A 12,348-nucleotide genomic window follows, 5' to 3' on the forward strand; every position below is an offset into this window, starting at 1 on the left:
TGTTCTGTTCAGGAAGTTGTCTCCTGTGCCAATGAGTTCTAGGCTGTTCCCCACTTTTTTTTTCCAACTGATTTAGAGTATCTGGTTTTATGTTGAGGTCCTTGATCCATTTCGATTTTAGTTTTGTGGAGGATGATAAATATGGATCTACTTTCATTTTTCTGCATGTAGACATCCAGTTGGACCAGCACCATTTGTTGAAGATGCTGTCTTTTTTCCATTATATGGATTTGGCTTCTTTGTCAAATATCGAGTATTCATAGGTGTGTGGGTTTATTTCTGGGTCTTCTATGTGGTTCCATTGATCCTCCTTTCTGTTTCTATGCCAATACTATGCAGTTTTTATTACTGTTGCCCTGTAGTACAGCTTGAGATCGGAGATGGAGATACCTCCAGATGATCTGTAGTTGTACAGGATCGTTTGGAGATTCTGGGTTTTTTTTTTTTTCTCCATATGAAACTGACATTCTTTTTTTCAAGGTCTGTAAAGAATTGAGTTGGTGTTTTGATGGGAATTGCATTGAATCTGTAGATTGCTTTTGGCAGGATGGCTATTTTCACAATGTTAATCCTACCAATCCATGAGCACAGGAGATCTTTCCATCTTCTGAGATCTTCTTCAATTTCTTTCTTCAGAGACTTGAAGTTTTTCTCAAACAAGTCTTTCACTTGCTTGGTTAGAGTCACCCCAACGTACTTTCTGTGATTAGTGGCTATTGTGAAGGGTGTTGTTTCCCTAAATTCTTTCTCAGCCTTTTTGTCTTTGGTATACATGAGGACTTCTGATTTTTTTGAGTTGATTATGTATCCTGTATGTATTTGCTGAAGGTGTTTATCAGCTGAAGGAGTTCTCTGGTTGAATTTTTGGGGTCGCTCATGTATACTATCTTACCATCTGCAAATAGTGACACTTTGACCTCTTCCTTTCTGATTTGTATTCCCTTGATCACCTTTAGTTGTCTTATTGCTCTGGATAGGCTTCAAGTACTATGTTGAAGAGATATGGAGACAATGGGCAGCCTTGTCTTGTCCCTGATTTCAGTGGGATTGACTTAAGTTTCTCTCCATTGAGTTTAATGTTGGCTATAGGCTTGCTGTATATTGCCTTTGCTATCTTTAGGTATGTGCCTTGTATCCCTGATCTCTCCAATACTTTAAACATGAATGGGTGTAGGACTTTGTCAAATGCTTTTTCAGCATCTAAGGAGATGATCATGTGGTTTTTCTCCTTCAGTTTGTTTATGTGGTGGATTACATTGATGGATTTCCATATGTTTAACCATCCTTGCATGCCTGGGATGAAGCCTACTTGGTCATGGTGGATGATATCTTTGATGTGTTCTTGGATTCGGTTTGCAAGTATTTTTTTTATTTTTTTTTGTTCAATCATGTTAGTAGTCGCTTTATTTGTAATAGCCAGAAGCTGGAAACAGCCCAGATGATCCTCAGTTGAGGAATGGATACAGAAATTGTGGTACATTTACACAATGAAATACTACTCATCAATTAAAAACAAGGAAATCATAAAATTTGCAGCCAAATGGTAGGAACTAGAATAGATCATCCTGACTGAGTTGTCCCAGAAGCAGAAAGACACACATGGTATATACTCACTTATAAACGAATATTAGACCTATAAGATAGGATAAAAATACTAAAATCTGTACAGCTAAAGAAGCTAAACAAGAAGGAGGACCCTGGGTAAGATGAAAAATCCTCATATAGAAAGACAAATGGGATGGACATTTGAAGAAGGAGAAAACAAGAAACATGGCAGGAGCCTACCACAGAGAGCCTCTGAAAGACTCTACCTAGCAGTATATCAAAGCAGATGCTGAGACTATTAACCAAAACTTAGGCATAGTGCAGGGAATCATATGAAAGAAGGGGGGGGGGTTAGTAAAACCTGGAGAGAACAGGAACTCCACAAGGACCATATATATCTGGGCACAGGGGTCTTTCCTGGGACTGATTCTTTTTTTTTTTTTTTTTTTTTTTTCAATGCAGTTTATTCAGGAACCTTGAACAATCATCGGACCCTGGGGAAAGCCAGCCCACAGCTTAACTAGCCTCTGGGTAGCCAACCGCAGCATGCCACGTGGATGCAATGCAGATAGGTCCACATACATGGAAGCAAGCCAGATTCTCAGCCTTAGCCAAATGTGGAGTTCGTGACAGAGAGCACTCACCATCAGGAAGGTGGAAGGCGGAAACGAGCTCCATCTTTCATGCACGGCATTACACAGCTCTCTACAGTTCCCCCTTTTTGTTTTAGACGCATCAGGCAAGAGTAGAGGTCTGATCTCTGATATTAGAAATAAATTGGGACTTTGTACTGATGTCCATGTAGGTGTCATCCACCCAAAGAGCATCAGACCCGTCCAATACCTTTTTCTCAGAGGCAGGACCTGGGGCATCAACCCACATGCAATCAGACATGCTCTTCTCTGGGTCCAAAGCGGCCGACCCTGAGTGCAGTGCTTAGCCTCGCATCCTAAGCGTAACATTTTAGCTTTTTATGGTAGCCAAGCATGCTTGGGGAGACTGTCCTGCTTCAATGGCTGTAAAGGCCTGAATGATCATGGCTGCATTACGCTGTTGTGAGACTCTAATCTTGCATATATACCACAGGCAAACTAAGGAGACCAACACCAGAAGGCCTGCTAACGCTCCCATGCCTGCCCATTCCTTCAGATGATTCATAGCTACAGCAATCCATGATGATCATCCTGTGGCTAGTCCTGCATCCACTCTGGTAGAATTTACCATGACAATGGCCACTCTCAGCTGCTCCATCGTAGTATCGAATTCTCCAGTCCAATTACCTAAAATATAGCTTGACAATTGTTTAGACAGATTTGCAGCACAGGGAAAATTCTCATGTTGTATGCTAGTGATTCAAAGTCCAGCATACTTTCATTGACAGCCAAGTTGAGCGATTTGCCATAGGGTATCAATTTGCTCCTGCACGAGGTCAATGAGATGGCAGTAACAATGGCGGCTGTAATTCCAAAATCCCTTTTCTGTCTGAAGAGAGTCATAGCGTGAGGGGCATCAATGGACACAGGCACCCAGCGAGGCATGCGAGTAACCAGCTAGTAAATTTACTAGCATTCCAGCATTGGGCAAAAAAACAAGTATCATTACCACAATTACTTGGCTCTATCTGGCTAATAATGAATAGAAATGGGGGATATAAACAAACAGGTGTGGGCTTATAGGAAATATTATGAGAAGCCTTAACCCCCTCGTTGGAACATCCTGCTTCAGTTCTAGAACTAGCAGTGGCGGTGTCTGAGGTCTGAGTAGGTTCAGGAGACCATTGCCCCCAGGGGCAAGACGTGCTCCATGCCAATTGACTAACTCCATGTTTTCCTCCACTTTTGAAAATCATTTAGGGTTCTTAAATTATTTTTTTCCCTTTTTTTCTTAATTTTTCATCAATTACACTTTATTCATTCTGCATCCCCCCATAAGCCCTTCCCTCCTCCCCTCCCAATCCCACCCTCCCTCCTCCCTCTGCTTGCATGCCACTCCCCAAGTCAACTATTAGGGGAGGTTCTCCTCTCCTTTCTGATTTTAGTCTGTCAGTTCACATCAAAAGTGGCTGCATTGTCCTCTACTATGGCCTGGTAAGGCTGCTTCCCCCCAGAGGGAGGTGATCAAAGAGCAGGCCAATCACATTATGTCAGAGGCAGTCCCTCTTCACATTACTATGTAACCCAATTGGACTCTGAACTACCCTGGGCTACATCTGTGCAGGGGTTCTGGGTTATCTCCATGAATAGTCCTTGGTTGGAGTATGAGTCTCTGGGAAGTTCCCTGTGTTCAAATTTTCTTGTTCTGTTGCTCTCCATGTGGAGACCCTGTCCTCTCCAGCTCTTACTATTTCCCAGTTCTTACATAAAATTCCATTCACTCTATCCAACAGTTGCCCATCAGGCTCAGCATCTGCTTTGATAGTCTGTAGGGCAGAGGTTTTCAGAGGCCCTCTGTGGTAGGTTCCTAGGTTGTTTCCTGTTTTCTTCTTCTTCTGATGTCCATCCTCTTTGCCTTTCTGGATGGGGATTGGACATTTTAGTTAGGGTCCTCTCTCTTGCTTAGTTTCTTTAGATGCACAGGTTTTAGTGGGTTTGTCCTATGTTGTATGTCTATATGAGTGAGTATATACCATGTGTGTCTTTTTGCTTCTGGGACAACTCACTCAGGATGATCCTTTCCAGATCCTACCATTTACCTGAAAATTTCATGATTTCCTTATTTTTCATTGCTGAGTAATATTCCATTGTGTAGATGTACCACAATTTCTGCATCCATTCTTCAGTTGAGGGGCATCTGGGTTATTTCCAGCTTCTGGCTATTACAAATAAAGCTGCTACAAACATGGTTGAGCAAATTTCCTTTTTGTTTGCTTGAGCCTCTTTTGGATATATGCCCAGGAGTGGTATGGCTGGATCTTGGGGAAGCACTATTCCTAGTTGTCTGAGAAAGTGCCAGATTGATTTCCAGAGTGGTTGTACAAGCTCACATTCCCACCAGCAGTGGAGAACGGTTCCTCTTTCTCCACAACCTCTCCAGCATGTGTTGTCACTTGAGTTTTTGATCTTGGCCATTCTCATGGGTGTAAGGTGAAATCTCAGGGTTGTTTTGATTTGCATTTCCCTAATGGCTAGTGAGGTTGAGCATTTCTTTAAGTGCTTCTCTGCCATTCGGTATTCCTCTACAGAGAATTCTCTGTTTAGCTCTGTTCCCCATTTTTTAAGTGGGTTACTTGGTTTGCTGCTTTTCAGCTTATTTAGTTCTTTATATATACTTGATATGAGTCCTCTGTCAGATAAAGGGTTGGTGAAGATTCTTTTCCAATCTGTAGGCAGTTGCTTCATTTTGATGACTGTGTCCTTTGCTTTGCAGAAGCTCTTCAGTTTCATGAGGGCCCATTTATTGATTGTTGCTCTTAGAGCCTGTGCTGTTGGGTGTTCTGTTCAGGAAGTTTTCCCCTGTACCAATGAGTTCTAGGGTATTCCCCACTTTTTTTTCAAGCCGATTTAAATTTCTGGTTTTTTGTTGAGGTCTTTGATCCACTTGGACTTCAGTTTTGTGCAGGATGATATGTATGGATCTATTTTCATTTTTCTACATGTAGACATCCAGTTGGACCAGCACCATTTGTTGAAGATGCTATCTTTTTTCCATTGTATGGTTTTGGCGTCTTTGTCAAATATCAGGTGTCTATAAGTGTGTGAGTTTATTTCTGGGTCCTCTGTTCGGTTCCATTGATCCACCATTCTGTTTCTATGCCAGTACCATGCAGTTTTTAAAACTGTTGCTCTATAGTACAACTTAAGATCAGGAATGGAGATACCTCCAGAAAATCTTTTATTGTAGAGAATTGTTTTAGCAATTCTGGGTTTCTTGTTATTCCATATGAAGTTGAGAATTTTTCTTTCCAGGTCTGTAAAGAATTGTGTTGGTAATTAGATGGGAATTGCATTGAATCTGTAGATTGCTTTTGGTAAGATGGCCATTTTTACTATGTTAATCCTGCCAAGCCATGAGCATGGGAGATCTTTCCATCTTCTCATATCTTCTTCTAGTTCTTTCTTCAGAGATTTGAAATTTTTTCATACAGGTCTTTGACTTGCTTGGTTAGGGTTACACCAAGCTACTTTATGTCATTTGTGGCTATTGTGAAGGGTGTTGTTTCCCTAATTTCTTTCTCAGCCCTTTTGTCTTTTGTATACAGGAGGGCTACTGAGTTTTTTGAGTTAATTTTGTATCCGGCCACTTTGCTGAAGGTGTTTATCAGCTGTAGGAGTTCCCTGGTAAAGTTTTTGGGGTCACTCACGTATACTATCATATCATCTGCAAATAGTGATAATTTGAATTCTTCCTTTCCAATTTGTATCCCTTTGATCTCCTTCAACTGTCTTATTGCTCTAGCAAGGACTTCCAGAACTATGTTGAAGAGATATGGAGAGAGTGGGCAGCTTTGTCTTGTCCCTGATTTCACTGGGATTACTTTAAGTTTCTCTACCTTCAGTTTGATGTTGGCTATAGTCTTGCTGTATATTGCCTTTACTATGTTTAAGTATGTGCCTTGTATCCCTGATCTCTCCAATACTTTAAACATGAATGGGTGTTGGACTTTGTCAAATGCTTTTTTGGGGTCCAAGGAGATGATCATGTGGTTTTTCTCCTTCAGTTTGTTTATGTGGTGGATTACATTGATGGATTTCCATATGCTGAACCACCCTTGCATGCCTGGGATGAAGCCTACTTGGTTATGGTGGATGATATCTTTGATGTGTTCTTGGATTCAGTTTGCAAGTATTTTATTGAGTATTTTTGCATCAATGTTCATAAGAGAGATAGGCCTGAAGTTCTCTCTCTCTTTTTTTTTGGATCTTCGTGTGGTTTAGGTATCAAGGTGACTCTGGCTTCATAGAATGAGTTTGGTAGTGTTCCTTCTGTTTCTATTTTGTGGAATAGTTTGAAAAGAATTGGTGTTAGCACTTCTTTGAAGGTCTTGTAGAATTTTGTGCTGAAGCCATCTGGCCCAGTGTTTTTTTTTTGGAGGGGAGACTGTTAATGACTGCTTCAATTTCCTTGGGAGATATAGGGCTATTCAGTCTTTCTACCTGTTCTTGACTTAATTTTGGTAGATGGAATCTGTGAAGAAAATTTTCCATTTCATTTAGATTTTCAAATTTTGTGGCATATAGGCTTTTGTAGTATGACCTAATAATTGTTTGGATTTCCTCAGTGTCTGTAGTTATGTCCCCATTTTCATTTCTGATTTTGCTGATTTGGATAGTTTCTCTGTGTTTTTTAGTTAGTTTGGCTAAGGGTTTGTCTATCTTGTTGATTTTCTCAAAGAACCAGCTTTTTGTTTCATTGATTCTTTGAATAGGTTTATTTGTTTCTAACTGATTGATTTCAGCCCTGAGTTTGATTATTTCCAGCCATCTGCTCCTCTTGGGTGTATCTGCTTCTTTTTTTTCTAGGGTTTTTAGTTGGGGCATTAAGTTGTTTGTATGTGATGTTACGAATTTCTTCTTGCAGGCACTTAGTGCTATAAATTTTCCTCCGAGCACTGCTTTCAATGTGTCCCATTAATTTGGGTATGTTGTGCCTTCCTTTTCATTGAATTCTAGGAAGTCTTTAATTTCTTTCTTTATTTCTTCCTTAACCCAGCTGTCATTGAGTAGTAAGTTGTTCAGTTTCCATGTGCGTGTCGGCCTTTTGTTGTTTCTGTTGTTGTTGATGTCTAGCTTTAGTCCATGGTGGTCAGATAGTATACAAGGGATTATTTCAATCCTTTTGTATCTGTTGAGGCTTGCTTTGTGACCCACTATATGGTCTATTTTGGAAAAGGTTCCACGCAGTGCTGAAAAGAAGGTGTACTCTTTTGAGTTTGGGGGAAAAGATCTGTAGACGTCAATTAGGTCCATTTGATTTAGGGATTCTGTGAGTGCTTTTATTTCCCTACTTAGTGTTTGTCTAGTTGATCTGTCCCTTGGTGAGAGTGGAGTGTTGAAGTCTCCCACTATTAAGGTATTAGGATCAATGTATGATTTAAGCTTTAATAATGTTTCATTTACGAATGTTGGTGCTCTTGTATTTGGGGCATAGATATTCAAGATTGTGATGTCCTCTTAGTGGATTTTTCCTTTGATGAGAATATAGTGGCCCTCCTTATCTTTTTCGATTAACTTTGGATGAAAGTCTATTTTATTAGATATTAGGATGGCTAATCCAGCTTGTTTTCTGGAACCATTTGCTTGAAAAACATTTTTCCAGCCCTTTACTCTGAGGTAGTGTTTATCTTTGTTGCATAGGTGTGTTTCTTGGATGCAACAGAATGTTGGATCATATTTCCACAACCATTCTATTATCCTGTGTCTTTTTTTTTTTTTTTTTTTGCCTGTGTCTTTTTATGGTGACCAATGCATGTTAGTTCCTTTTGTAATGGAGTCGGTGATCTTACCCTGTTTCATTGCTTGTTTTCCTTTCATTTTTGTTGGGATATTATCTGTATGCCCTGTTTTCTTGGGTAAAGTTGTTTTCATTGGATTGGAGTTTTCCTTCTGTAGGGTTTTTTCTGTAGGGTTGGTTTGCTGTGTAGATATTGCATAAATTTAGTTTCGTCATGGAATATTTTGTTTTCTCTATCTATGTTGATTGAAAGCTTTGCAGGGTATAGTAGTCTGGGTTGACATTTGTGATCTCTTAGAGTCTCCATGATACTTGCCCAGGCCCTTCTGGCTTTCATAGTTTCTGATGAGAAGTCCGGTGTGATTCTGATAGGTCTACCTTCATATATTACTTGGCCTTTTTCCCTTGCTGCTTTTAATAATTTTTCTTTGTTATGTAGATTTAGTGTTTTGACTATGATGTTACGTGATGTGTTTCTTTTCTGGTCTAATCTATTTGGTGTTCTGTAGTGTATATTTATGGACATCTCTTTCTTTAATTTGGGAAAATTTTCTTCTATGATTTTCTTGAAAGTTTTTTCTGGACCTTGGAGCCTGGAGTCTTCTTTTTCATGAATTCCTATTATTCTTAGATTTTTGTCTTTTCATAGTGTCCTTGATTTCTTGGATATTTTGTGATTGGAACTTTTCTGATTTTACTTTTTCTTTGAGAGAAGTATCAATTTCTGCAAGTGTGTCTACAGCTCCAGAGATTCTCTCTTCCATCTCTTGTATTCTGTTGGTGATGCTTACTTTTGTGGTTCCTGATCTTTTCTCCAAGATCTCCAGCTCAAGGGTTTTCTCAGTTGTGTTTTTTTTATTGATTCTAATTCTGTTTTCATGCCTTGCATCATTACTTTCATTTGTTTGAATTTGGATTCCTGTCTCTCTACGATGGTCTCTATTTCTTTGTTCATTTCCTTCTTATATGCCACTAATTTTTCCTCTACTTGTGTATCTATTTGTTTGGCTATGTTTGCCTCTGTTTCTTTAAGGATTTTGTCTATTCTTTCTTTAGCTCCAATTGACTGGCCAACTCTTTGAAAGATTTGTTCATTCCCTCCTTATGAGCCTCAAATAATTGGGCAAGCATGGCTTTAAAATCATTTTCCTGTGCTTCTGCTGAATTGGAGTATCCATCAATTTTGGGGTTTGCTGTTGAAGTCATGATGTCCTGATTCATGTTGTAAGTGTTCTTTCACCAACCCTGGCCATTGGCTTATCTGAAACCTTCCTTGTTTGTTTTTGGATTCTGCAGATCAGACTGGTGCTGTCTCTCTCTGGTGTCTGGAGAGTTCTTCAGGAAGCTGAGAGAGGTCTCTGTACCTGTGGGAAAAAAGTATGAAGGTGCAAATTGGGCAAATGCAGGCACGTGCGTGCACGTGTGTGTGTGTGTGTGTATGTTTGTGTGTGTGTGTGTGTGTGTGTGTGTGTGGATATGTGTCACGAGGGACAGAGTGATGGCTAATGTTGAACCCTTGAGTGTGTGGGAGAGGCTCTGCACTGTATATGTCACAGGAGCTTGTGATGATCGCAGCGCAATTTCTGGCATTAACTGCCTTAACTCCTCAATTAGACCCACAGAGCAGGAACTTAAATGTCCCTAGTGCCCCTCTTTTTCCCAAAGTGGGTATATGGGTGGGAGTTGGTTCGATGCCTGGCTTCTGTTTTAGAAGGACCCAGGATCTGGGGATCTGCAGATTCTCAAGGGTGCACTCACTTACAGGCAGGTCTCTTGGCAGAGATCATGGTATGCGGGATCTCTGCTCTCTGGTTTGGCCCTGCTTCTTTAATGTGCTCAGCCAGCTCCATGCTGCTGTCACTGCCAGGTTATGAGGTCTTGCTGCATCTGGAGATTTCAAGGTGGTCACATCAGTAGGGATCGGGGTAACTAGGCTCTCTGTTCTCTGGTTTGGCCCTGGTTAGTCTTAAACTGGAGGGCTGATGTATACTGCCAGCTCAGTGCTGCTGTGTCATCAGGTTAGAAAGTTCCACTGAACCGGAGATTGGGTTGCTAGTCCAGATGCTTTCTGGGAAGGCCTGGAGTCTCTTCACTGTGCTCTTCAAGCTTGGGAGGCCCAGCACCTGGTGTGCTTAGCTTGTATGGGATTTCTCCCTGGTTTTGGTGAGTATATAGCATATTCTCTGTCACCGTGGGATTGGGTGGGCTGTACTGTCAGTGATGGCGATCCTGAGGAGCTAGTATGGTGTCTAGCAGACTGGGGCCCTGGGATTATGGTGCAGCTGCCACACGAATCTCGACAGGTACTGCTGGCATTTGCCCTAAAAGGCTTGGAGCTCTGCCTCAGCGGCTGCAGACCCCAGGCAGTTAGGTCTGCGCTGAGAAAGACAAGTCTGCTGTGCCGAGAAGGAGGGAGATCTGGGAGAGGAGAGTGCCATGAGATCAAAGGATCATTTCTCACCTTCCCCAAACAAGTCCCCTGGTGATTGGAGACCAAAGTTTTCACCTCCTGAGATGTTCCCTGTTGTTTAGAAAGCCTCACAGTTGTTTTCCTGGGTTAGAGGTCCTTCCACTCAGCAACTCAGAGGTTTAGCTCTTCCACAGCTCAGAAACTGTGTGTGCTAGTCACCTTCTTGGCTCTTCCCCTCTAGCTAATTCATTTAATGAGGACACAGTTACCCTAATACCCAATATGAAGACTCAGCAAGGAAAGAGAATTATAGACTAATTTCCCTTATGAATATAGATGCAAAACCACTCAATAAAATACTTGCAAAATAAATCCAAGAACACACCAAAAAGTTCATTCACTATGATCAAGTAAACTTCTACCTAGAGCTGCAATGATAGGTCAATATATGAAAATTAGTTAATGTAATCCACCATATAAACAAAATAAAAGAAAGGAAAACACAAAACCTCATTGTTTTCTCATTAGATTCAGAAAATGTCTTTTACAAAATCTAACATCCATTCATGATAAAAGTCCTGGAGAGATTTGGAATAAAAGGGACATACCTAAAGATAATAAAGACAGTATGCAGTAAGCTTATGGCCAATATCAAATTAAATGAAGAGAAACTGAAAGTGATTCCACTAAAATGAGTAACATAACAAGGTTGTCCACTCTCTCTGTATCATTTCAATATAGAACTTGAAGTTCCAGCAACAGCTATAAGACATGTGTAGAAAATCAATAGGATACAAATTGGAAAGGAAGAAGTGAAAGTATAATTATTTGCAGATGATATGATAGTATACATAAGTGACCCTAAAATTTCCAGTAGGAACTCCTACAGTCTATACACACAATGTGTGTGAATATAAAATTAATTAAAAAAAAATCAATAGCCCTCTTACATACAAATGACAAATGGACTAAGAAAGGAAGCAGGGAAACACCACCCTTTGCAATAGACTCATAACAGAGTATTAACTAAAATACTATAGAGTAATAAAACATTAGACCACTAATACTAATATCTTTGGGTAATTCTAACCAAACAATTGAAAGTCTTGTATAATAAAAACATCAAGTCTTTGAAGAAGGAAATTGAAGAAAATATCAGAAGAGGGACAGATCTCCCAGGTTCATAGATCCTTGAAGTTAACATAGAAAAATGACCATCCTGCCAAAAGCAATCTACAGATTCAGTGTAATCATAATCAAAATTTCAACAAAATTCTTTACTTCATATGGAAAAACAAAAGTCCCAGGACAGCTAAAACAACACTGAACAATACAATAAAAATAGCTAGAAGTTTTATCATCCCTGATTTAAAGTTGTCCTATAGAGCTATAATAATAAAAAACACGATTGGCATAAAAACAGACACATTGATCAAAAGAAAAAAAATAAAAGACCCAGAGTTAAATAGAAACACCTCTGTACAGTTGATTTTTTTTTTTAATAAAGAAGCCAGAAATATATACTAGAGAAAAGACAATATCTTCAAAAAACTGTGCTGGTCAAACTGGATATCAACAAGCAAAAGAATGCAAGTAGATAAATATTTATCACATTATAAAATGCAAGCCCAAATTGATCTAAGACCTCAATATAAAACTAGACACAGGGAATTTGATAGAAAAGAAATTTGGAAATAAACTTGAATTCATTGACATAGGAGATGACTTCCTGAGCAGAACATGAGTAACATAGGAACTATGATCAAAATTTAGTAATTGGGAACTCATAAAACTGAAAATCTTCTATTAGGCAAAAGACACCATCAATCAAAGTTTTAGCCTAAGGAACGGGAAAATATTTTTACAAACTACACCTCCAATAGAGGACTAATATCCAAAATATAATAAAAAACTTTAAAAAAAACCTAGATAACAAAGCCAAAGAATACAACTAAAAATGAAGTACAGATCTAAACAAAGAATTATCAACAAAAACTCAAGTG

Source organism: Meriones unguiculatus, chromosome 2, assembly GCF_030254825.1.
Source record: "Meriones unguiculatus strain TT.TT164.6M chromosome 2, Bangor_MerUng_6.1, whole genome shotgun sequence".
Classification (NCBI taxonomy): Eukaryota; Metazoa; Chordata; class Mammalia; order Rodentia; family Muridae; genus Meriones; species Meriones unguiculatus.